The sequence below is a fragment of the Macaca thibetana genome, chromosome 2 (genome assembly GCF_024542745.1).
Source record: "Macaca thibetana thibetana isolate TM-01 chromosome 2, ASM2454274v1, whole genome shotgun sequence".
Classification (NCBI taxonomy): domain Eukaryota; kingdom Metazoa; phylum Chordata; class Mammalia; order Primates; family Cercopithecidae; genus Macaca; species Macaca thibetana.
Genome location: NC_065579.1, coordinates 54,389,582 through 54,417,541, shown reverse-complemented (window position 1 = coordinate 54,417,541; position 27,960 = coordinate 54,389,582). Strand labels below are relative to the sequence as shown.

The following is a 27,960-nucleotide window of genomic DNA, read 5'->3' as shown; positions in this document are numbered from 1 at the left end:
TTTAACAAATGAGTAGCAGAAGAAAATATGAAAGGATCTTCACAGAAGTGAGTAAATAACATAATAATAAATAAAATGGAGAAGAATTTGCTAGCAGTCAAAAAATAAAAACAAAACCAAAACCCACTATGATGATGAGGAACTTAGAAAGGTCACAGATGATAAAGATCAATTCAAACATCAACTCTTTGATTTTCACTAATTTGTTTCCTGTTCTGAGCCTCATACATTTTAAATAAACCATTGCTTACATTTTTTACTATAGATTTTTACTTAGCCAACTCATATACTGATCTTCATTCTATACCCAATTGTAAGCCCATTATAGGAAAGAGCTCCATGGAATCCATCCTCACTGTGGTTATAGGTCACTTTAACTCCAGCATTCCACAGTCGGGTGACGTACATGAGTCCATCATCTCTTAAGATGTCATACTGACAGGTGATGACATAGGTCAGGTGATGATATAGGCCACGCCACTTGTCATCAGCCAAAAAAGGGGCTGCCCTCATATCTAGGAACCCTGGATATTTTTTAGCCAGCTCAGAACTACTTATGAGTTGGAATATAACAAAAGTGGCCTTTCTTAAACTTCTCAGTGAGCAAGGAAATCCAATTAACAAATTTGAACAGATGGTTTGATTCCATCGGTACATGTTGATTAAAGAACATGTTTTTTCAAGTGATCTGTCTGTGGTAAAGTGTTCACTCCAGAACCTGACCATGAATGGTTTGGACAGAACTAGAGAGTCTAGGTTTTCCCGATGTGATAGTAAATCCATGTCAAGAGTCTGAAGGGCAAGATATGTTCAAGACTGAAGCTTGAGTTTGATCTTGACATCTGGATCTTCTATGAGCTGAAAAACAATTAAAAATAAGTTTCTTGAATAAATAATTTTCATTTGAAAACATTTTTATTTAAAAACAATATATTGATGTGAGATTAATTAAGATTCTCAACAAGATAATCAGAAACAACAAAAATATATCTCAGGAACTTTCCCAATTTCAATATTATAGGAATCTATAATATAATACTATTAACGTAAGCAAAATGATTTGTGCTATTTTTTTCGTTGGTGGGGAAAGAGACCATCTAATCTGTGATTAAAAAGCAAAATCTCAGGCCAGACACAGTGGCTTATGCACTTTGGGAGGTCAAGGTGGTGGATCACCTGAGGTCAGGAGTTCGATACCAGCCTTGGCCAACATGGTGAAACCCAATCTCTACTAAAAATAGAAAAATTAGTCAGGCATGGTGACGCACATCTGTAATCCCAGCTACTGGGGAGGCTGAGGCAGGAGAATCGCTTGAATCCAGGAGGCAGAGGTTGCAGTGAGCCAAGATCATGCCACTGCACTCCAGCCTGGGTGACAGAGCAAGACTCCGTCTCAAAAGAAAAAAAAAAAAAAAGATCAAATAACTAAGAATTCTAATTGGCTGTAACACTGAACAAATTAGTTCTGAGTAAGTCCTATAGTCCCTCTGTGAAACATGTGGATCAGATTGATTTGTTTTTTAAATGGGAGTATTTCAAGTGTGTTCTTTCTCTTCCTGCTGCAATCATCTGTATAATTATCTTTTTACATTTCTATATGGCAGTGGTATCCTAATTAGAATATAACTCAGTGTTATGTGGGAGATTGGGAGCCATAAATACAAAAATATTTATTAAAGTTAAGCAAGAACATATTAGGATTCTCATTCCTGCTGTAAACGTCTAATTCATTTTAATTTTCATGTTTTAAATATTCAAATTATAGTAGTGTTAAGACAAATATTATCTATAAATCAACATGCATATTTTCAGGGTGTGCGAAAAGTTTCCTGTTAATGGGGTACTAAATTAGGGAAGTAGACACCAGCAATTTGAGTTTTAAGAACGACTTCAGGTGATTCTGATGCAAGCTAAAATTTGGGAGCCACTGGTATAGGTCGTAAATAGTCATTATGCATTCTGGTGCTTCTCAGATCAAAGGTTAATGGGTAAACTGGAAGCCTATTTCTGAAAACTCACAACAGCATTTTCTGTATAGCGCTGAAGAAAGCACAGCATGCTGACATTCTTCCGGGAATATAAATATAACTTTCCAAAAATAAAAAATAAAATATGCACATACCGCAGCAAAACCAAATAGCAGCAAATTTTATTTTATTACATTTAAAACAAAGTTAATAATAAGAACCACTTAGTAAAATAAAATATTTATAATTCCATTAGAATATTTTTATATAAAAATAATTTCTGAATTTAAATAATCAGTTTAGTGTTATAGCTCAAGTAAGATTGCCACACACATTCCATTTAGCTCAATATCTAGTATGAAAGATGCTGTTTACATTAATAGAGGTGTGGTAAATAATTAAGTAGGTAGCTAATAGGTGGTTGATTTTAGATAAGAAAAAACCAAAATATTTTATATTTTACCAATAAATCAAATTTACAGGTAACTAAATCTTTGAACGTGCAGCTGTTTTATTAAGCTGTCTTTTATTATTAAATAAAATAAGCATAGAAAATCAAGCACATTGGCTGGGCACGGTGGCTCACGCCTGTAATCCCAGAACTTTGGGAGGCCAAGGCAGGCGGATCACGAGGTCAAGAGCTGGAGACCATCCTGGCCAACAGGGTGAAACCCCGTTTCTACTAAAAATACAAAAATTAGCTGGGCATAGTGGCACGCGCCTTTGATATATGCATATATGCGTGTGTATATATATGCGTATATACATATATATATATATATATATTTTTTTTTTTTTTTCAGATGGAGTTTTGCTCTTGTCACCCAGGTTGGAGTGCCGTGGCGCGATCTGGCTCACTGTAACCTCTGCCTCCCGAGTTTAAGAGATTCTTCTGCCTCAGTCTCCTGAGTAGCTGAGATTACAGGCGCCCACCACCATGCCCGGCTATTTTTTTTTTAATTTATTTTTGGTAGAGACACGGTTTCACCATGTTGGTCAGGCTGGTCTTGAACTCCTGAGCTCAGGTGATCCACCCGCCTTGGCGTCCCAAAGTGCTGTGATTACAAGCGTGAGCCACCGCAGCAAGCCTACTGTTATATTTCTAAGTATCTTTTTCTCCCATTCTCTTACCTCTCTTTTTGGTATAACATTTTTTTTTATTTTTTTGAGACGGAGCCTCGCTCTGTCGCCCAGGCTGGAGTGCAGTGGCCGGATCTCAGCTCACTGCAAGCTCCGCCTCCCGAGTTTACGCCATTCTCCTGCCTCAGCCTCCCGAGTAGCTGGGACTACAGGCGCCCACCACCTCGCCCGGCTAGTTTTTTGCATTTTTTTTAGTAGAGATGGGGTTTCACCGTGTTAGCCAGTATGGTCTCGATCTTCTGACCTCGTGATCCGCCCGTCTCGGCCTCCCAACGTGCTGGGATTACAGGCTTGAGCCACCGTGCCCAGCCTTGGTATAACATTTAAAGCACTATTGGATTTTCAGACTGTATCTACTATATCTTTAATCTTCTTTTTTGTGTTATTTACCTTTTTGGCTCTTCAAGTTTCATTTTGCATGGTTACATGAGTTGATATGACTCACCTTTCCCATCTATCAATTTACAAATGATCTCTTCAGCTGTGTAAAATTACTTATGCCATTTTTAAGGTTTTAATTTTTATAAGTTTATTTTTTTTGTTTCAGAATTTGTTTTTTTTAACAAACCTCGAATTTTCTGCTGAAATTTGTAACCCTCATTTTCACTGAAGAAAGTAGAACAATTGTTTCACGTTCTGTGGCTGATAGCTCTAAGATCTAAATTTTGTAGAGTATTTCTATTGTCTGCTGATTCAACTTGCTTTCCTTCATGGTTTCTTGCTTACTTGTTTGCCCAAGTATATTTTACAGTGTTTTGGGCATTCAATTTCACAAGGTATTTGCAATAATAATTTAAAGACTATGATGGTATCGTATTTCTCCAGCAATGTCTTTTATGTATTTCAGTCAATCGCACAGTAGTAATTACCACTCACACTACCTTAATTTAATTTAAATTCAAAGCTTGAGGTTCCTCCAGCCATCTGGATGATGTGCAGCAAGGCTTTAAATGGAAGTGAGTTTTGTTTTACATCAGGTTCACTTTGACTCTGAGAGTATATTTCTACAGGGCGTCATTTAAAGAGAGGAGTGATTTATGAGTGTACTCATATCTGCAAGGATTTGAATGTATAACCCTGAGAAGCTTCCAAAGCTCATCTTGGTTTAATTGTTTCCTTTTGACTACCATATGTCTTTAGGGCAGAGAGGATGTTGAGTGCTACAATTATTTTTTGTGAAGTTTTCTCTTTTTAGTCTTTTAAAATTTTTGGCCTAGAAGTTTTCTATATCTTTTTAGCCCTTTACAAGATACTTTAGCTAGATTTTTAATAAGTATGGGTCAGAATTAACTGGTTCATCATTTTAGAAGTCTAAACTCCATAAGAGGAAAGGCTTATTATGTAATATAATAAAAATAAATTGATGCTTGAAGAGATTAGTTGGCTTGTCTAAGGTCATAACTGGACATTGCTTCAGCTCCAATAATCTGTGCCTCCTCATGGGTTAATTGTACTGCACTAGGAGGCCTCTCAGAGCAACAATGTGTAGGCAATATATAATTCAATTTTGGGGAAGTTGCATGTATCTGTTCTGTAGTATATTAGAATGAATCACAAAATTTGTATTTTTCCGTTGGCTAGAAATCAGAAAAAGGTTATCTTGAACGTACCAATAACCAAAATTTACACATTTCCAAAGTATATAAAATAAATAATAAAATCAGCGAAAACAATATTTTTTGCACAGTAAATTGAGATGTGATATTTACTATCAAAGTCAGTAGTTAAATTGCAGAATCAGTTATTAAACTACAGACATTCATTTGCAAAGTTTATGTAATTATTTTTCCCTGTAGAAACATTGCTTCTAAGATATCACTGCCTGGTTTATTATGTCAAAGAAAAAGTACCTAAAACAATTTTATCCATAATATAGTAGGCTAGTTATAATTATGGAATACTTTAAATTGACAACTCATAGGTGTATAATTTTAGCTAAATGTCATATAAACGGTGTGAATAATATATGAAAAGTATAATTTCTTCTGCAAGTATATAATATCTATGAATCTGCTAACATTTTTTTTCTAAAAATTTTATCTGAAGTAAATATGTTTAAGCATAGGATATTTAAGAACTAAAGCAAATCTGAGCATCATATCTGTTGGGTCACCACTGCAGCTGGACTTCCACCAGCAGTGCCTCCAGAAATGCCAATTCTTTTAGGGTCTATACCATATTTTTCAAGAATATCTTGGCATAACAACCATCTTAGTGCATTATATACATCTTCAAATTGATTTGGAAAGTGATATTTAGGTGCTATCTATAGCTGTGGGCAGAATAATAATTTTTAAATCAACCATTTTTAATTAAAAGGTATGTGATTTTCTGCTCACTGTAACCCTAAAATCAAAGGTAAACTTTTTCTTTAGCAAACCTGATACTTTGGGTCATCACAAATCCAAAAACAGATTTCATCCTTATGATGATGCTCTATATGAAAACTTTTACAACAGTCATTTACACAAGTAAACTCTTTAATACAAAGCTTGGATTAAGCTTAAGGAAAAAACAAACACACAAGCAGGTGTTACATTTCCCTAGATAAATTTCTTCCAGAATGTTTTTCTTCTGTGATCATTACACTTTGGTGGTAACCAATAAATGGTAAGCAAATCTTCAGAGCTGTTAGAATTCTACCTTAATCTAATGGTCAGTTGGCATATGGTCACTACTGTGTTTTTTCAAATGGTTCTTCGTTTTTCTACCCATTTTTATTGGGTCCATTTTCCAGGAATTATTGATCTAGAATGCTTTTTGAGAATAGATTTTGCTTATGTTCCCAAGTGCAATTTGGTGGCTAATTGCTTCTAGTAAAGGATTTTACTCTGACAAACCTTATAGTACCTTTGCTTTATCATCTAATCCTCAAAACAACCCTATTATGTAGAAAATATTATACGATTCCCAGTTTAAAGATGAGGAAACTAAGCTAAAGAGATCACATTCAACTTGTACGAAGTTGCAGAATTAATTTTAGAACCCAAATTTGAACCTGATTGTCTGATTTCCAGGCCCTCATTCTTATTCACTCTCCTAGTGAAAACTAGGCTGGAAATCCAGCAGAGGTAATTTGTCCATAAGATCCAATAGTTTAATTGTATTCTAACTATTTCTAAGCTTCCTGTTTCTGATTCCTGTTTGATCTGATTTATTATTTCCCGTGTCTGTTCCTATAATGCTCAAGCTCACTTTCTCTATGCTCATTCTCTCAATTTCTTGGCATAACCAAAGAAATACCAAAAAACTGAGAGCATTTTCCAATATAAAAGCATCTGGCCAAAACCCAAACAAACCAAGGGTGTTCTTACTTGGTTGATACAACAACAGCATCAAGTCTATCGGTTCTTCGTCTTGACAGAAGGTCATAATTAAACAAAGCTGAAATTTTTTTGTAAAAAAGAAGCAGCCAAATGAATTGATGAGTGTTTTTTTCAACAGAAAGCCTACTAGTACACCTTGATCCTCATTGATATACTCTAGAAAAAATATTTCTAATATTTTATTGTAATTATAGAACATTAATTCTTCCCAGTGTTCCTTTTACATGTGCATTGTCAGCTTTCTCATTCATTCTTACATTTTTACACTGGATTGTTTAAACCAGTTTTTTCTCCTCAAGATTAATCTCTGCCTCAGTCATTTAGCAGGTGTTAGATGTTGAAAGTACAAACACATTTATATTAGCTCCAACTTTAAGGAAGTCACAGTCTACTGGAGACAGGGGTAGGGAGGGAAGGCATACAAACCAAAAGCAGTAATGCAAAATAATAATTTCTTTAATAGAGTACAGAAAGTGCTCTTTGGAAATCAAATTAGAATTCACAAAAACTCCCAGAGAGAGATACAGAAGAGTAAATAGGAAATAGAGAGAGCTAAGACTTGAATTAGGTATTCATATTTTCTTGGCATACAAGAAAGAATGTGTTTTGTTCTGTTTTGTTGTTTTGTTTTGTTTTGGTATGTGTATGAATTGGGGATGGGTCACACTTGTTTGCTATGGGGCTTGGGCAAATGCAGATAAGAAAATTGTTGAAAGATAAATAGAATTTGGTAGTAACAAGTGTCAGGAGAAATCATACAGTGGTGAAGGAGAAGTAACAGGATATGAGGTTCTTACAAAACCCATCTCTTGGGGGCCATGGAAAGAGGAGTAGATATTATTATCTTGTAACGTTTCCAAAATCAGGTGCTGAGTAATCTTGACATGTCAAATACACACTAAGTCTTAAGTTTTTATTTGACCTTTACTATAAAAAGTCATGCTCATATTTTTTATTAGAATACATATTTTTATGTTTTCCTTTAACATTGAAATAGTATTAGGCAAATGTTATTTTTTTCTGAGTTTATTCTTATTTAGTTCCTTTACCTTAGTAAACATATTTTCATTTTTCACAGATACTTTGATGTAAAAGTTTTCAAAGAAGGTCTTTGGGCAGAAGAGACTCGTGGAAACGGGTATGTCATACTCAGTTTTTGTGTTAGAAATATCACTGCATTGTTAAGTGATGACTTTACTATCTGAATTTAGAGAAAATGATAGAATCACCCCATTTACTTCTCCAATTTACATTCCCAATCTACATCAATACCCATCAACACCTACTTTCCTTCTGTCACAAATGAAGATATGTTCCTCCTCCTGTGTGTTGCCAATTCTTCCCATCCACATTGAATCCAATTTGCTTCCATATTCTCTAGGTCAGATAAACCCCCATCCCTTCCTCTAGCTAGCACTCCCCACATTTCTCCAATGTACCTCAATTTACCACCATCTTAACTTCAGCTTATAATCATGTTCCTAGACCTCCCATACATAATTATAAAATATATATAATAAAAACATATAATATAAAATATATTTGTATACAAATAAAATAATTTTAGATTCTATAGCAAATAAAATTATATATAAAATATATCATGTTTATATAAATACATAAATGCATTAAACAAAATATATATGATATAATATGAAATCAAAATAAAATACCCCTATTCAACTCTGTTTCTTTTTTTTTTTTTTTTTTTTTTGAGACAGAGTCTCGCTCTGTTGCCCAGGCTGGAGTGCAGTGGCGTGATCTCAGCTCACTGCAAGCTCCGCCTCCTGGGTTCACCCCATTCTCCTGCCTCAGCCTCCCAAGTAGCTGGGACTACAGGCACCTGCCACCACGCCTGGCTAATTTTTTGTATTTTTTTAGTAGAGAGGGGATTTCACTGTGTTAGCCAGGATGGTCTGAATCTCCTGACCTGGTGATCTGCCTGCCTCGGCCTCCCAAAGTGCCAGCTCTGTGTTTTTAATCTAACACCTTCTTTCTCATTTCCTTAATATTTAAGCTTACAAAAAGACTAGAGTTACCATTTCTATTTCTTCATATTTAATCCACTGTTCAACTCACTTTGTTGTTTTTTACTGCAACTTTCTATCAAATCTGCAATTAATAATAAATGTCTAAGTTCGTGAAACAAGTTCTCTTCTTATCTGAGATTTGCTACAGCTTTGGGTAGTTATTATGCCCTCTTTCAGAATGAGATTTAAAATAGTTCTTTTAAATCTACATAGCTCCAAAGAAATAAATTTTGGACGGCTGAAGTGTTTTGTTATCTGACACGTATGTCTTGATATGATGGAGTCAACATTTCAGTAAAATGTATGTTATATGATACACTAAAATTTTTAACATGGAGCACATACCAGCATCCCCCATACACCAACCACCACCATGAATATAAACTAAGCTCCTTCTTAGTATCTCTGACTTTAGTGTTGGCACATATACATGGACAGGAATATTATTGAAAGTTGTCTCCATCACAGTGACATTTTCTCCAGATGTAGGTGGGACTTCTTGAAAGCTCATAAAGAACATTGCAGTGTTCATGAAATGATTGATTTCCAAAGGGTTCGGCCGACAAAACCTAAAAGGAGACATAAGAAGAAAATACTAATTTACAAATATCAAATGCCAGCGTTGCTTATGAACACAGAACTATGCATAGGTATTCCCAATGGTCCTGTCTCATAGTCTCACAGGTGAATCTGAATGGCACAGTTGGAAATACCAGAGGTTTAGTGGTGTTGTCAAACAGTTGCCTTAGGTTAAAAAAAGGTAAGGAATTACTGAGGAATTACAACTTGATAAATTCCATGCTAGACATTTTGATTTACAAAGATAGATAAGACAACTTCTCTTTTCTAAAGAAGCTCAGATTCAAGAAGGAAAAATAGATGTGTTAGCAATTACAAAACAACATCACCGCATATCTCATAAATATGTACAAAGAACTTTGTCAGTGGTCAGTGGGTCAACTACCTGCCTGGATGAGAACTGAAGAGTTTTCAAATAGCGGGTGAGCCCTGATATGAGTACTGAAGGGAGAGCAGAGTTCGGCCAAAGGGGAATATCTCATGCTAGGCCAAAGCAATCTCCACAAGGACACTTCTATTGTAATCAGAGAAATGCATGTAGTTTGGTAAAACAATAAAGATGTCTGTACAGGGATCCATAAAGAAGAAGGACCTCCAGAGGTGAATATGAGCCAAATCCTAACGGACCTCTAATGTTGGGATTCCAAGGATAAGGAAGACTTGCTTTCCTATCTTAAGTTGGAAACATGGATTAAAGGGCTGGGTGATCAAACAGCTAGCTGAACCTCTTTCCTATTAATGAAAATTAAATAAGTACAAAAGAAATAACAACATTGTCTATTTTCAACAATAAATTGTCCCCACCCTATTCCGGAAGAGGAAGTCAGGAAATACAGTTCCTGGAACTCCTTGCCAGTGTAATTATAATTAAGTTATGCCACAGAGAGGCACTCTTATAAGACTTAGAGGACAGAAAAGAAGGAAAAGCCATTATTTTTTGATTTTGCAATACTGTGGGCATTCATACAGACATTGACAAATATGTGGCTTTTAATGCTTCTGATTGTCCTTCTGAGAACTGCCACTTCAGTAATGCAGGCAGCTGGAATTATTGATGACTGCTCCTCACTCCCCCATTCTAAAGATTGTGTATCTCAAATCTTCTATTCTGAATTGATTCCTATTGACCTCCTTATAGTGGTGTCTGTATTCTGAAAAAATCATGATTGATAAAGCATATGGTCTAAAAGGAGGTCTCAAAAAAGAACATTTAAGACATGTGTTAGAATTAGATATCTGATCTGGTTAGATGTAAAGACAGTAATAGCCTCATTGCCAATGTAAAAATGAAATTCTGTTAATGCATGAAATGCAGTAGCAACTGTTACTTAGTTCAACAACTGTTGTAGTTTCTATTAAGGGAGAGTTTTCAGACATTAAGTGACTTGCAAAAAAAAAATATTATGTAAGTAATGATAAGTGAAGCAGCGACTGCATGTGAAATGTAACAGAAAGAAGCATTACATTCTCAGGATTTTAGTTTTCGTCTTAAATTACAGTCAGGAAAGCAAATACTACTATACCTTCCCGGAAAGAAATCTCTTATATCTTACATCTCTGTCTGAAAATAGAAACAAAGTATCGTGGAACTGCAATACCAACCGAATTCATGGTCCTCCTGGATGTCTTAGTCGAAAGTTGAAATTTGGTCTGACATTTATATCTAAATAACATTCTGAGTACTGGATTAGAACCATTTGTATGGGTTCTGATGAACCTAAACACTCTGAATTCCAAAGTCCCACCAAACCTCCCCTAGCAGAAACAGCAGGTAACAGTCTCATTTAAGAAAGATTAGATGCCAGAATTCTTCTGGAGGTTTTAAATGAACAGATACATTGACAATACTTTTTCCTGCGTGTTTATTGGTTTGTTCACTGATGAGAGTCCCTGGGAATGCTCAAGAGCACTGGGAACCCTAATCCCCTTGAGTTCCCTATGAGAACCCAGAGGAGTTGGTAGCATTGACATCTCTGCAAAGATTCCCTTTTGGTCATCCTCAGAGGAGTCCCTGAAGTGTAAGTTTCTTCTGGCAGAGAGTGGGTCTTCAATGCAGGTGAATATGTTATGACAATCAAATGTACTGAATGTCCACTCTGTGCAAAGCACAGTGCTAAAAAGTGCAATTGATTAAAGATGCCTGTTTTACAGAGTCCAGTCTTCATAGACTCTATGAATAAGCTCAACTGTACTCGTAAATAAGATTTAATACAAGGCAGAATGAGGAAAGACCTTGAATAGGGGGCTAAGGTAGGAAGAGGAGTGGGATCGATTCTAACTGACCATCATGGAGAAAGTTTCTCATGAATGCTCGATTTGATCTTAATCTGAAAAAATGTATTTAAAATTTTTAGATTCAGTGAGAAAGGCCAGAGCAACTTGATCAAAATCCTGAATGAAGGACAATATTTCATGGGTGTTTACAAAAACCATTTTATTTGAAAGCTAACTTTCTTGGGCTATATGGTTGAAATTATCCTGGGAAGCTCTACTACGATGACATTGTGGGGTGCTGTATTCAGAACACAATTGTCCATTCTTTCTTTACAAGAGTATTAACAAGCAGCTTAATATGCCCTAATGAGCCAACAACAAAATAAATTTTTTATATATATATAAAAAATGTATGATTAAATGTATGATTAAATATTATTAAATCGTGTAAACCACTGGTTTTTTTTTTTTTTTTTTTTTTTATTTTTTTTTTTTTTTTTTATTGTTATACTATAAGTTCCGTGCAGGTTTGTTACATATGTATACTTGTGCCATGTTGGTGTGCTGCACCAATCAACTCGTCAGCACCCATCAACTCATCATTTACATCCGGTATAACTCCCAATGATATCCCTCCATCCTCCCTGCTCCCCATAATAGGCCTGGGTGTGTGATGTTCCCCTTCCCGAGTCCAAGTGATCTCATTGTTCAATTCCCACCTATGAGTGAGAACATGCGGTGTTTGGTTTTCTGTTCTTGCCATAGTTTGCTGAGAATGATGGTTTCCAGCTGCATCCATGTCACTACAAAGGACACAAACTCATCCATTTTATGGCTGCATATATTCCAAGGTGTATATGTGCCACATTTTCCTAACCCAGTCTGTCACTGATGGACATTTGGGTTGATTCCAACTCTTTGCTATTGTGAATAGTGCTGCAATAAACATATGTGTGCATGTGTCATAATAGCAGCATGATTTATAATCCTTTGGGTATATACCCAGTAATGGGCTGGCTGGGTCATATGGTATTTCTAGTTCTAGATCCTTGAGGAATCACCATACTGTGTTCCACAATGGTTGAACTAGTTTACAATCCCACCAACAGTGTAAAAGTGTTCGTATTTCTCCACATCCTCTCCAGCACCTGTTGTTTCCTGACTTTTTAATGATTGCCATTGTAACTGGTGTGAGATGGTATCTCAATGTGGTTTTGATTGGCATTTCTCTGATGGTCAGTGATGATGAGCATTTTTTCATGTGTCTGTTGGCTGTATGCATGTCTTCTTTTGAGAAATGTCTGTTCATATCCTTTGCCCACTTTTTGATGGGGTTGTTTGTTTTTTTCTTTTAAATTTGTTTGACTTCTTTGTAGGTTCTGGATATTAGTCCTTTGTCAGATGAGCAGATTGCAAAAAATTTCTCCATTCTGTAGGTTGCCTGTTCACACTGATGGTAGTTTCTTTTGCTGTGCAGAAGCTCTTTAGTTTAATTAGATCCCATTTGTCAATTTTGGCTTTTGTTGCCATTGCTTTTGGTGTTTTAGACATGAAGTCCTTGCCCATGCCTATGACCTGAATGGTATTACCTAGGTTTTCTTCTAGGATTTTTATGGTATTAGGTCTAACATTTAAGTCTCTAATCCATCTTGAATTAGTTTTCATATAAGGAGTAAGGAAAGGATCCAGTTTCAGCTTTCTACTTATGGCTAGCCAATTTTCCCAGCACCATTTATTAAATAGGGAATCCTTTCCCCATTTCTTGTTTTTGTCAGGTTTGTCAAAGATCAGATGGCTGTAGGTGTGTGGTATTATTTCTGAGGACTTTGTTCTGTTCCATTGGTCTATATCTCTGTTTTGGTACCAGTACCATGCTGTTTTGGTTACTGTAGCCTTGTAGTGTAGTTTGCAGTCAGGTAGCATGATGCCTTCAGCTTTATTCTTTTGACTTAGGATTGTCTTTGCAATGCGGGCTCTTTTTTGGTTCCATATGAACTTTATAGCAGATTTTTCCAATTCTGTGAAGAAAGTCATTGGTAGCTTGATGGGGATGGCATTGAATCTATAAATTACCTTGGGAAGTATGGCCATTTTCATGATATTGATTATTCCTATCCACGAGCATGGTATGTTCTTCCATTTGTTTATGTCCTCTTTTGTTTCACTGAGCAGTGGTTTGTAGTTCTCCTTGAAGAGGTCCTTTACATCCCTTGTAAGGTGGATTCCTAGGTATTTTATTCTCTTTGAAGCAATTGTGAATGGGAGTTCATTCATGATTTGGCTCTCTGTCTGTTACTGGTATATAAGAATGCTTGTGATTTTTGCACATTGATTTTTTATCCTGAGACTTTGCTGAAGTTGCTTATCCGCTTAAGGAGATTTTGGGCTGAGACAATGGGGTTTTCTAAATATACAATCATGTCATCTGCAAACAGGGACAATTTGACTTCTTCTTTTCCTAACTGAATACCCTTGATTTCTTTCTCTTGCCTGATTGCCCTAGCCAGAACTTCCATCACTATGTTGAATAGGAGTGGTGAGAGAGGGCATCCCTGTGTTGTGCCAGTTTTCAAAGGGAATGCTTCCAGTTTTTGCCCATTCAGTATGATATTGGCTGTGGGTTTGTCATAAATAGCTCTTATTATTTTGAGATACGTTCCATCAATGCCGGATTTATTGAGAGTTTTTAGCATGAAGGGCTATTGAATTTTGTCAAAGGCCTTTTCTGCATCTATTGAGATAATCATGTGGTTTTTGTCTTTGGTTCTCTTTATATGCTGGATTACGTTTATTGATTTGCGTATGTTGAACCAGCCTTGCATCACAGGGATGAAGCCCACTTGATCATGGTGGATAAGCTGATGTTGGCCTCATAAAATGAGTTAGGGAGGATTCCCTCTTTTTCTATTGATTGGAATAGTTTCAGAAGGAATGGTACCAGCCCTCCTTGTACCTCTGGTAGAATTCGGCTGTGAATCCGTCTGGTCCTGGACTGTTTTTGGTTGGTAGGCTATTAATTATTGCCTCAATTTCAGAGCCTGCTATTGGTCTATTCAGGGATTCACCTTCTTCCTGGTTTAGTCTTGAGAGAGTATAAGTGTCCAGGAAATTATCCATTTCTTCTAGATTTTCTAGTTTATTCACATAGAGGTGTTTATAGTATTCTCCGATGGTAGTTTGTATTTCTGTGGGGTTGGTAGTGATATCCCCTTTATCACTTTTTATTGCATCTATTTGATTCTTCTCTCTTTTCTTCTTTATTAGTCTTGCTAGCGGTCTATCAATTTTGTTGATCTTTTCAAAAAACCAGCTCCTGGATTCATTGATTTTTTGGGGGGGTTTTTTTGTGTCTCTGTCTCCTTCAGTTCTGTTCTGATCTTAGTTATTTCTTGCCTTCTGCTAGCTTTTGAATGTGTTTGCTCTTGGTTCTCTAATTCTTTTAATTGTGATGTTAGAGTGTCAATTTTTGATCTTTCCAGCTTTCTCTTGTGGGCATTTAGTGCTATAAATTTCCCTCTACACACTGCTTTAAATGTGTCCCAGAGATTCTGGTATGTTGTATCTTTGTTCTCATTGATTTCAAAGAACATCTTTATTTCTGCCTTCATTTCGTTATGTACCCAGTAGGCATTCATGAGCAGGTTGTTCAGTTTCCATATAGTTGAGTGGTTTTGATTGAGTTTCTCAGTCCGGAGTTCTAGTTTGATTGCACTGTGGTCTGAGAGACAGTTCGTTATAATTTCTGTTCTTGTATATTTGCTGAGGAGTGCTTTACTTCCAATTATGTGGTCAATTTTCGAATAAGTGCAATATGATGCTGAGAAGAATGTATATTCTGTTGATTTGGGGTGGAGAGTTCTGTGGATGTCTATTAGGTCTGCTTGGTGCAGAATTGAGTTCAATTCCTGAATATCCTTGTTAACTTTCTGTCTCATTGATCTGTCTAATGTTGACAGTGGGGTGTTGAAGTCTCCCATTATTATTGTATGCGAGTCTATATGTCTTTGTAAGTCTCTAAGGACTTGCTTTATAACTGTGGGTGCTCCTGTATTGGGTGCATATATATTTAGGATAGTTAGCTCTTCCTGTTGAATTGATCCCTTTACCATTATGTAATGGCCTTCTTTGTCTATTTTGATCTTTGATGGTTAAAGTCTGTTTTATCAGAGACTAGGAATACAACCCCTGCTTTCTTTTGTTCTCCATTTGCTTGGTAGATCTTCCTCCATCCCTTTATTTTGAGCCTATGTGTGTCTCTGCATGTGAGATGGGTCTCCTGAATACAGCAAACTGATGGGTCTTGACTCTTTATCCAATTTGCCAGTCTGTGTCTTTTAAATGGACCATTTAGTCCATTTACATTTAAGGTTAATGTTGTTATGTGTGAACTTGATCTTGTCATTGTGATATTAGCGGGTTATTTTGCTCATTAGTTGATGCAGTTTCTTCCTAGCATCGATGGTCTTTACATTTTGGCATGTTTTTGCAATGGCTGGTACCAGTTGTTCCTTTCCACGTTTAGTGCTTCCTTCAGGATATCTTGTAGGGCAGGCCTGGTGGTGACAAAATCTTTAAGCATTTGCTTGTCTGTAAAGATTTTTATTTCTCCTTCACTGATGAAACTTAGTTTGGCTGGATATGAAATTCTGTGTTGAAAAGTCTTTTCTTTGAGAATGTTAAATATTGGCCCCCACTCTCTTCTGGCTTGGAGAGTTTCTGCTGAGAGATCTGCTGTTAGTCTGATGGGCTTCCCTTTGTGGGTAACCCGACCTTTCTCTCTGGCTGCCCTTAACATTTTTCCCTTCATTTCCACTTTGGTGAATCTGGCAATTATGTGTCTTGGAGTTGCTCTTCTTGAGGAGTATCTTTGTGGCGTTCTCTGTATTTCCTGAGTTTGAATGTTGGCCTGCCTTACTAGGTTGGGGAAGTTCTCCTGGATGATACCCTGAAGAGTGTTTTCCAACTTGATTCCATTTTCCCCCTCACTTTCAGGCATCCCAATCAGACACAGATTTGGTCTTTTCACATAATCCCATACTTCTTGAAGGCTTTGTTCATTTCTTTTTCCTCTTTTTTTCTTTAGACTTCTCCTCTCACTTCATTTCATTCATTTGATCCTCAATCGCTGACACTCTTTCTTCCAGTTGATTGAGTCGGTTACTGAAGCTAGTGCATTTGTCAGGTATTTCTCGTGTCATGGTTTTTATCTCTGTTCAGTTCGTTTATGGCCTTCTCTGCATTGATTATTCTAGTTATCCATTCTTCCATTCTTTTTTTAAGATTTTTAGTTTCTTTGCACTGGGTACGTAATTCCTCCTTTAGCTCTGAGAAGTTTGATGGACTGAAGCCTTCTTCTCTCAACTCGTCAAAGTCATTCTCCATCCAACTTTGATCCATTGCTGACAATGAGCTGTGCTCCTTTGGAGGGGGAGATGCTCTCTTATTTTTTGAATTTCCAGCTTTTCTGCCCTGCTTTTTCCCCATCTTTGTGGTTTTATCTGCCTTTGGTCTTTGATGATGGTGATGTACTGATGGGGTTTTGGTGTGGGTGTCCTTTCTCTTTGTTAGTTTTCCTTCTAAGAGTCAGGATCCTCAGCTGTAGGTCTGTTGGAGATTGCTTGAGGTCCACTCCAGACCCTGTTTGCCTGGGTATCAGCAGCAGAGGCTGCAGAAGATAGAATATTGCTGAACAGCGAGTGTTCCTGTCTGATTCTTGCTGTGGAAGCTTCGTCTCAGAGGTGTACCCCACCGTGTGAGGTGTGGGATGTCAGTCTGCACCTAGTGGGGGATGTCTTCCAGGTAGGCTTCTCAGGGGTCAGGGACCCACTTGAGCAGGCAGTCTGTCTGTTCTCAGATCTCAACCTCCGTGTTGGGAGATACACTGCTCTCTTCAAAGCTGTCAGACAGGGTCATTTGCATGTAAAGAGGTTTCTGCTGCTTTTTGTTTAGCAATGCCTTGTACCCAGAGGTGGAGTCTACAGAGACAGGCAGGCCTCCTTGAGCTGCTGTGGGCTCCACCCAGTTCAAGCTTCCCAGCAGCTTTGTTTAGCTACTTAAGCCTCAGCAATGGCGGGTGCCCCTCCCCAGCCTTGCTGCTGCCTTGCAGTTAGATCACAGACTGCTGTGCTAGCAATGAGGGAGGCTCCGTGGACGTGGGACCCTCCCGGCCAGGTGTGGAATATAATGTCTTAGTGTGCCGTTTGCTAACACCCTTGGTAAAGCACAGTATTCAGGTGGGAGTTACCCGATTTTCCAGGTGTTGTGTGACTCAGTTCCCCTGGCTAGGAAAAGGGATTCCCTTCTCCTTGTGCTTCCCAGATGAGGCGATGCTTGGCCCTGCTTCACCTCTTGCTGGTCGAGCTGTACCAGCTGACCAGCACTGATTGTCTGGCACTCCTCAGTGAGATGAACCTGGTACCTCAGTTGAAAATGCAGAAATCACCCATCTTCTGTGTCGCTCGCGCTGGGAGCTGGAGGCTGGAGCTGTTCCTATTTGGCCATTTTGCTCCCAAGCCTACCACTGTTTTTAAAAGTAGTGATTTTGCAACAGTCATTGAGTTAAACTATACAATAGTCTAATTTCCTAATTCATTTATTGAAAAGTCTTTTATAATTATTATTCTGTTATTTAATGCTGTCTCAGATTAATTTTATCCAAAATCATATATTCAGTTGTTACTAGGTTTTTCCTGAAGTTAAGAAGTTAGTTATAATCAAAACAAAAGGCAACAATTAACCAACTAACAGCTATTATAAATAGATATAGATAATAATGACTTCATAATGTATACATTCACCTATATAATGTACTGTATGTATATTTACATTGAGTTATGTCTTATTTAAATCTATACCTAATCCATACAGAAATCTGTGTTCATATGTATATCTATATTGAAATTCATATATTTATCTACATAAAACTGTCAGTTATTTTTCCACAAATGTCACTTGGGCATGATTTGCTATGTTTTTTTAATCTTTTTGGCACATGTTAGCTGGGAAAACTTTTTATATGATTACATCAGGAACTAAAATCACAAATATCCACTGATAATACTAGCAATTTTATGCAGAAAGATACAGATAACTACTCTATTTATTGAGTTTTTAATCCTTGCCAGATACTTGCTTTCCATCCATGCACCCATTTGGCTCTCACTAAAATCTGGTAAGCAGTAATATCTTTCTAGTTTTTAGACGAGTCTACTGAGGTAAAAGTGATTAAGACACTGTTCATGTAGGTCCCCAGAGGCAGTAAGTGCTGGCATGTAGACTAGTGGTCACTCCTGAGCAGCCAATATGCTGCTCCTTAGTGACCAACATTATGAAAGGCCCAAAGAAGAGAGAAGATGACCAGAGACACAGTGGTCACCAATCCCTCAGTATTTGTTGAACTTTCATGGATGTGAGAGTCTATGCAGAAACCTAAAATCGAGGTCACCCTGGGCCCAGCCCAGAATCTAGCAGGATTGCTGTTTCCTGTGGCTAACCCCATTTCCCTGCCCAATCATGCTACATCTGGGTCATTAATGCTGGAGTAATCAGCCTCCAAAGCCTGTCAGACACTGACTAAGCATTTGTGTTTCACCCTCACCTGCATGAAGTTCTATTCTTCTGGCTTCAATTGTGACATCACAGCAGTCCTTTCTCGAAACTGTGTGCTTTTTGTGGGTCTAACTCCTAACATCCCTTTGGGACAGCTGCTGGGCACCAGTAAGCAGGGAGGGCATTGTTTGCCACTTTTTCCCACAAAAGTAATTTATGCTGGCTTAGTTAGTCCTCCCTGCATTTAAATCAGTTAAGTACAGAAATACAAGCCTGTTTTTCAAAACATAAATCACTGGCCTCAGCTATTTCATCTGTAAAGAAAGTTTGTTATGTTTCAACTAAATATTTTATTAAAATAATACAGAAAGGTATATGCAATACAAACTAAAAATAGGAATTTAGCTGTGAAAGTACTAATTGTAACATATGGGAGAAATTACTAAGCATAATATTTTGCAAGGGCATTCTATAATCTCACAAGTTTTTAGATTCTATTAGTAAGTGTAGTAAATATATAACAAAAGACTGAGGATTCATCAGCATTCAAAACATATTGCCTGGTGTCTGAAATCTGAATTGAATGACAGGAGTTTTATACTTTATTCAGCTGTCTTCTCTTTAGTGGAATATGATGAATTGGAGCAGTGGCTTAATGGACATATCTTTATACTGATCATCTTGCTCTCTTTATACTGACACTATAACCTAAAAGCAATTTTTGATATAAATTTGAAACATTAAATGGTATAGAATAAAATTCTGACTAACTCTGAAATTTATATCCCTCAGTGTACATACAAAATTGTTTATTGGTGAATCTTAATCCATCGTAGAAAGGTCTATTACCCAAGAAAAAATAATAAAATTGAATTTCTAATGATTCAAAGTTAAACAGTGTCCAGGCCTCTGGCTACACCAAGTTAGAGCTTTGTTTACCCAGTGTGGTTATTCAACAATTTGGAAACTCAAATTATCACTGGGCTTTGAAGTTCATGCTTTGGAGGCCAGCCAGTGTATCTTTGGGTAGGCCATACCAGGAAAAAGAAGTAAGCAGGGCTGTGAGAATCAATGGCAAATAGAATGAAAACAGAAGATAAAACTATTTTTTTTTTTTGAAAATGACCTCAAACCTAAAAGCTTAAAACCCTTACAATCTGGTGTAATGATAGAAAACTCTTTTCACAAATGCTAATAATCCCTAGTCTGGGATAGGTCTGACAGTGTTACTTGATTGCAGTATTATTTCTTACTAAGCCTAAATTGCAACCTCAGAGTCCTTTCAAGGTCATGCTGAGCAATCTATCAGAATTGGCACTGTGGCTAAATATAATTGATATTGCTACTCTAGAAGATAATGCTGCATCACAGACTAGTTGAGACTTGATTCAACTCAGTCACTTCCATTTATCTTCATCACTGAATTATTAAAAGTTTGAATTACCATTTTAATATATTATGCTCAAATTGATTGGTAACCACAAGGTAGGACCAGATGGCAATAAATTCAAGCAAGTTGTTGGGTTTTTTTTTTCTTTTTGGAAGGGTTGGAGGAAAAGGGGAAAAAATAAGGTACTTCATGAAAAGGTGATGATTTTATAGAGGTTTTGAAAACATGCCAGATTCTGTGGTAATCTGATGTACTTTGGCAAATACGTGTTTTTCTTTTCTTTTCTTTTCTTTTTTTAAAGGAGTCAGGGCTTTAAGTTCCTTCAAATCTATGCTTTTCTTCTGCAGGAAACCATACAGAACATGAAAGTAAACAAATAATCAATAATCATGGTGATAAACTCTATTTCTTCAAAGAAACGAGGAATTAAAGAAAACCCATGAACTATAAATTATTTGCAGTGTTGAACCAAAGCAACTGAACTGCACAGCAAACAACTGTGATAGAGCAGAATGAAAGACAAAAAGGGAGAGTGGAGGGCTCTGAAGGTGGCAGATCTTCGAAAAAGATGTTAAGTATTGGCACCAAAGATGAAAGCACCTTGCCAAGTTTAAAGACTCTTGCTAGCAGGACTGAAACATAACAAGGCTTGATTACTAAGATAAGTGGCAAAAACAAAACAAAAACAAAACCTCTAGGGTCCAGAGGTAACTGATCTCAAGACAAACCAAGTCTATAGTGGAAGATAACTTCGGGAAGGAGTGGCTACATACTTTGCTAACAATTGCCAGTAATAGACTGGGGGATTCAGGAGGACCAGAGAGAAAAACAGATGAAAATATGAAAGAGGGTTTTATAGCTATATCAATATTTATCAATCTAATTGACAGATATGTTAGTCATATATATAAGTATAGCAATATATAGGTGTAATTTGATATATAAAAATTGTGTATACATTTTTTAATATTTATAAATTTATATATAAATATATGTATAAATATATATATATAGAGAGAGAGAGAGAGTAGCAATAGGAGCCCTTTAGGCACAAAAAGTAAAGGAAAAAAATCTTGACTACCTCTATGTCCCAGGAAATTTTTGTAATAGTTCGCCCAAGAAAACTCATCTTATTAAAGTATGAATAATACAAAAGTTGTATACATAACATTCATGCAAGTTACTATGTATTATATGAAAAGTAATAACAGGTTCTGACACATGAAGAAAACAAACTAGAAAAAAGTTACTACAAAGATAAAATATATAACACATTATTTCACAGTTATTTTTAAAAATAACATAGAAGAAATATTAAAAAGCAAAAACACATATTCAAATAATAGGCAGATATTGGCAAATGATTGCTAGTCAAAAGGAAGGAAGGAGTGACTAAAAATTAGTACTAGTACTAGTACTGGTAGAACTCAGAAAAGCAATAAGGCAAAAAAGACACATAACTTCAGAAATAAAACCGAGGTAAAGAAACTCAAGGTAATATATATGATAGATACAAAAAAACAAACACAAGGAAGTGAAATGTAAAAAGGGACTAGGAACTTTCAAAGAGAAATGACATATTTTAGTATACAAATATATATATATACACATACACAAAATAAATACAAATAATAAAATAGAGCAAAACAGTGACCCAAAATAAATATTTTTATAAATAACTCCAGAATAACTTTTTAAAAATAAGGCTTAAAGCTATATTCCAGTGAAACTGACCCAAGTCCAGTAACAACATACACTGGACCGTTTAACAAGTTTGAACTGAGTGAGTCTACTTACACACAGATTTTTAAAAATTAAACTTGAGGATGAAAAATATAATATATGTGGTATGCAAAACCCATATATACAGAGGACCAACTCTATATGCTAATAAAATGACTAGAAAATGAAGTAACTAATAGAAAATGAAAATGTGAGGCTGAATGTAGTGGCTGATGCCTGTAGTAGCAGGGCATTGGAGGCAAAGGTTTGGGGATTACTTGAGGCCAGGAGTTTAAAACCAGCCTGGGCAACAAAAGAAGACCCCATCTCCACAAAAAATGTTAAAAAAAAAAATAGCTAAGCATGGTAGTGTGTGCCTGTTGCCCTAACTGCTCGGGAGGCCAAGTTGTGGGAGGATCACTTGAGCCCAAGAGTTCCAGGCTGCGGTAAGCTATGATCACCACTGCACTCCATTCTGGGCAACAGAGAGATCAAGAACCTGTCTTTAAAACAAACAAACAAACAAAAACCACAAAGAGGGCCAGGCACTGTGGCTCACACCTGTAATGCCAGCAATTTAGGAGGTCGAGGTTGGCGGATCACCTGAGGTCAGGGGTTCAAAACAGCATGGCCAACATGGCAAAACCCCGTCTCTACCAAAAATACAAAAATGCGCCAGGTATGGTGGCGCAAGCCTGTAATTCCAGCTACTTGGGAGGCTGAGGCAGGAGAATCACTTGAACCCAGGAGACAGAGGTTGCAATGAGCTGAGATTGGAACACTGCACTCCAGGCTGGGCGATAGAGCAAGACTCTATCTCTAAAAAAAAAATAAAATAGAAAATAGAAAAAACGAAGGAAAACAAAAACCCTGAGAATAAGGCATGTATCACACTTATTCAGGGCTGCAATAAATGCCAGTAGAGAATGTTGAAACACCTAAAAAATATATGCAAGGAAACAGAGTGTGAGCCAGGTGTAAATATCCAGGCTAAGTGTCCTTTAATTATCTTTTTCTTTTGCTACAAGAAGGCAGTTTGCTACAGAGAAGTTTCAAGGAAATCATGAACGGCTTCATATCCAAGTAGTTAGCCTCACTAGAAAAGAACCACAGGTTTCCGAGGGCCAGTGTGGACACTGAGGGCAGCCAGCCAGGGAACTGCCCTGTCACCTCAGTGGCTCACTCTCCTTCAACTGAGAATCATGCTGTGTGTTCCATTTCCCTTGGCCTTTTACCAGTTGACCTTTCGACAGAATATTTCAGTAAGAATACATTTTCATGTCCGAATCCAAGATTGTTGTGTAGAATTTTCTATAACTAATCACAGTGCCTCTCAATTCTACCTTTTCTGAAGTTTATACTTCATAAATACTTCATTCTGTCAGTATTCATGCCATGAAAATCACAGTAAGATTAATTGTTTTTCTCAGCCAGCATATTTTGTTTTCTAATATTTAAAATTAAAATTACTTGAATACTTCCTTCATACTTATTCTGTTAGGGATCTGTGTTAAAGAATAAAGTTTTTTTTTTTTTTTTTTTTTTTTTTTTTTTTTTTTTTTTTTTAGGTTTGAAAATCGTCAAGCAAACTTTAAGAGCAAAATTTCCAAGACAGCAGAAAGTTTTAAAAATAATATAGCTGGTAATTATTTTCTCCTGATTAAACTTAAATATTCACAGAGACAGTGAAATTCTGAAATTACCAAATTTGTTACCGTTTTCACATGTGCAGCTATCCACACCAGCCAACAGGGTTCCTCAATATTATCTGGGAGAGGAGTATAAACATAATACGCCCCAAGGACCCTTGCAATCAGAAACAAAATAGTCTTTCTTCCCATGATGTTTCCCTTCTGCTTTTTCTACTTTGGCAACACAGCAAATACATGTTTGAAACATTCAGTGGCTGAATTTTCATTGTTTTAAGTCCTGCCATAAAGTGTTACATAACTTCCTGAGTACAAATTCCACTGTTGAGTTTTTTATTTCATGGGCCTAAATAAATATACTTAGCAGAACAACAAAGGAGAGCTCTGAGAAACAATCAGCACTTATTTTCTGCAAGTTCTGTCCAATCCAACAGCCTTATTATGTTGCTAGGCAGTTAGTAAACATTTAATGCGCAGTTACTAAGAGTTGAATACTGTGTTTTTAAAAAGGCCATGTGACAGTGCAGGAAACCCAGTGTATGTCTCAAATAACAAACCTTAGAGTAAGGAAGAACAAACATAATTTTTTTGTTGTTATTATGTTTTGTTTTGTGTTTTTGAGATGGGAGTCTGACTGTCACCCAGGCTGGAGTACAATGGCACGATCTCTGCTCACTGCAACCCCCGCCTCAAGGGTTCAAGCAATTCTCCTGCCTTAGCCTTTCAAGTAGCTGAGATTATAGGTGCACACCACCACGCCTGGCTAATTTTTGTACTTTTAATAGAGATGGGGTTTCACCATGTTGGTCAGGCTGGTCTCGAACTCCTGACCTCAGGTGATAAACCTGCCCAGGCCTCTAAAAGTCCTGGGATTACAGTCGTGAGTCACCGCGCCTGGCCCAAACAGAATATTTTAAAACTTGCAATCATGGTGGAAGGGGAAGCCGGCACATCTTCACATGGTGGAGCAGGAGAGAGAGCAAGTGAAGGGAAGGTGCTACACACTTTCAAACAACCAGATCTCATGGGAACTCTATCACAAGAACAGCATGGGGGAAGTCTGCTCCCATAATAAAATCACTTCCCTCCAGGACCCTCCTTTAATATGAGATTTCGGTAGGGACACAGAGCCGAACTACATCAATATCTTAACCTAGAAACTGTACAATAAAAATACAATATTACAATCCTTTGGCACCACCATCAATATGTGCAGTCTTTCATTGACCAAAACGTTGCTATGGGTGCATGACTGAATGTAGAAGCAGATATATGTATGTATAAAACAAGAAACATATTGTAGAAATTGGCGCATGTGATTGGAGAGGTGTAGTAGTTCCACTATCTGTCATCTTCAAGCTGGAGAACCAGGAAAGCCGATAGTGTAATTCAGCCTAAGTGTGACGGCCTGAGAACCAATGCTGTAACTCCCAACCTAAGTCTGAAGTTGTTATTAACCTCTGTATTTCTATCTTTTTAAATTTGAGGATAATTGCTTTGTGGCCAAGAACTTAAAAAAAATGTTTCATATGTACTTTAAAAGAATGTGTATTATGACATTATTTGGTATGAGTTCAATTTGTGTAAATTAAGTCAATTTTATTGTGTTATTGAAACTTTTTTTTTACTTAATTTTTGTGTTTTTCTATCAGTTACTGAAAAAAAATGAGTTAAAATCTTCTACTACAGGTTCTCAACTTTTGAAAATCCCCAAATCTCCTCACAAGAACTCACAAAGAAACGAATATAACAAAACCAAAAACCTATGGACAACATAATAAGAAGAAAAATGTGAGGCAAAAATATAACAACAAACCAGCTTCCAAGCATCTATGTTGGGAATAATTTATCAACAACTACAAAGCCTCTGTGGTATAAGCTTCCCTACGTGCAGGTGGAAGCAGAGGAAAGCGATGAAGTATTTGACAGAATAAGAATTAATCAACAAATATTCACCTGAAATTGTGGTTACAAATCTGAGAAAACAGTTGAAACTGGCTGGGGTTTGCACAGCCTTATGCTGAGTATAAACTATCTTCAGTGTGACCTGAAGGGGGTGGAACAGGCTGGGGCCTACTGTCCCTCAACACTAGTCAATCAAAGGCTCTTCCAGAAAAGAACTCCATACTGAGAAGAAATTGGAAAATAATCTAAATTAAGCAGGAAATGGGGAAAGAAGCGGATTAAATTGTGTGAATAAAATGGAATATTTTATAAGAACAACAGAAGAAGAAAAGTTATTAATAGAAAATACACAAAATCATGGTTCCTTTCTAAGGAACTAACTTCTAAGTTAATGAATTTCCTGTGAAAACAAGCCTCAGAAATAACTGAGGTTAAATATCATTCAGAGTCATTATAACAGCAAACATAATAAGCAAAACAACCTCTTTATAGACAATTAAAGCCCACAAAGCAGAGGAAAACTATATCCTAATGTTTTAAAATAAGCCAAAGTCATTAACACAATAATCTGCAATGTGAAAGAACATCATAAACCAGAATTATGAAAACTCAGAAATTAGTCAATAACACACAATAAAGAACCCCCAAACAAATTAAAGAACAAACAAACAACACCATTTCAAAAATAAAGACTAAACCAAAATGGACACAAAGGCGAATAAAAATTATATAAAGCTACAAGGAATACAGAAAATGTCATAGGGGAAATATGGCGTAAAAATGAGATAGAAGTTTCAAATAAAAGGAAGTTACTGGCTACATACTCTATGATTCATTTTTATGAAATCCTGAAAAAAGTAAATTTACAGAAAAAAAATGGATCAGTAGTTTCTGTGGGGCTGAAGGCAAAAAAAGGGTTTGACTACAAGGGAGAAATAGGAGAAAATATTTTCAAGCTACGAAGCTGTTCTGTGCCTCAATTATGGTAAAATTTACATGATGCTATACATTTGCCAAAACACACAGTATTGTATACCAAATATGTTGAAATTTATAGTATATAAACATATAAGTGAATGCAAAAAGAAATTAGGATCAAAATTAGAATGACTTTTAAAAAAACAGCAAATGAAGACAGGGAAAGAAGATCCAACATAGATATAATGATACTGTCCATGAAAGAAAAACCAAAGGAAGGGAATGGAACAATTATTCAAAACTACAATTCAAGATATTCCTGAAATCTTAAAAAAATTAAGATTTGAAGCTACATATTAGTGAGGTAAACAACATAACAAGAAAAAAAGTTAAAGCATTGTAGCTAATACTGACACATTCTATTAATAGTAAGATTATTAAACTTAAAAATTCCCTTGCACAGGCCAGGCGCAGTGGCTCATGCCTGTAATCCCAGCACTTTCAGAGGCTGAAGCTGGTGAATCACGAGGTCAGGAGTTGGAGACCAACCGGGCCAACATGGTGAAGCCCTGTCTCTACTAAAAATATAAAAATTAGCCGGGCGTGGTGGCACGTGCCTGTAATCCCAGTTACTCAGAAGGCTGAGACAGAAGAATCATTTGAATCCAGGAGGCGGAGGTTGCAATGAGCCAAGATGGTGCCACTGCGCTCCACCCCGGGACAGAGAAAGACGCTGTCTTAAAAAAAAAAAAAAAAAATCGAATAACTTATGTAATAGAAGACAGAAAAATCTGATTGTCTTCAGATATTATATAGCACTTTTTAGACCAAAAGGAAGTTTTATATATAAATACATCTTGACATACTGATCTAAATAAATAATTGAATAAATAAATGAAAGAGAAGAGACAAGTCTTCCTTATGGAAGAATTCCAAACAATTTATGTAGCTCTGACCCTATAGGAGATAAAGTTTAGTTTTCCCTGCTCCTTGAGTGTGGACTGAACTTAATGAGTTGCTTCTAAGGAATACAGAAAGATGGAGGAAAAAGTAATTTTATGGTAGAGACTTCTGGGAAAAACTGCCTTGGCCAAATGAATAAGATTAATATCATCAGTTACGAGTCATGGTGAAAGCATTGTTTTCCCTGATGTGATATGAAAAGGTCATTGCTCCTATGTGGTCTTCCTTTCAAACCCATGATCCAGACTGATTATGAGAAAACATAGGACAAATACAAATTGAGGGACATTTCACAAAATACCTGATGAGTACTCCTCAAAACTATGAAGTCATGAAAAATAAGCAAACACTGAGAAATTGTCATAGACCAGAGAAGTCTAAACAGACATGACAAATAGAAACATTGGGTCATCATAGATTAAATTCTAGAATCGAAAAAGGCCATGACTGGAAAAAATACTGAAATTTTGGAAAAAATCTGGAGTTTAGTTAACAGTAATATACCAATGTTGGTTTCTTATTTTTGGCAAATGTATTATGGTTATGCAATATGTTAAAAATAGGGGAAATGGGTGAAAGTAATACAGAAATTCTCTATACTATCAGTGC

The 27,960-nt window shown here is 36.6% G+C and overlaps 1 pseudogene; it reads right to left on the bottom strand.

Annotated features, from left to right (window-relative positions):
• Positions 1-259: 259 nt before the first annotated feature.
• LOC126948935 (arylacetamide deacetylase-like) lies at positions 260-23,757 on the bottom strand (annotated as a pseudogene).
• Between the last annotated feature and the right edge of the window lie 4,203 nt (positions 23,758-27,960).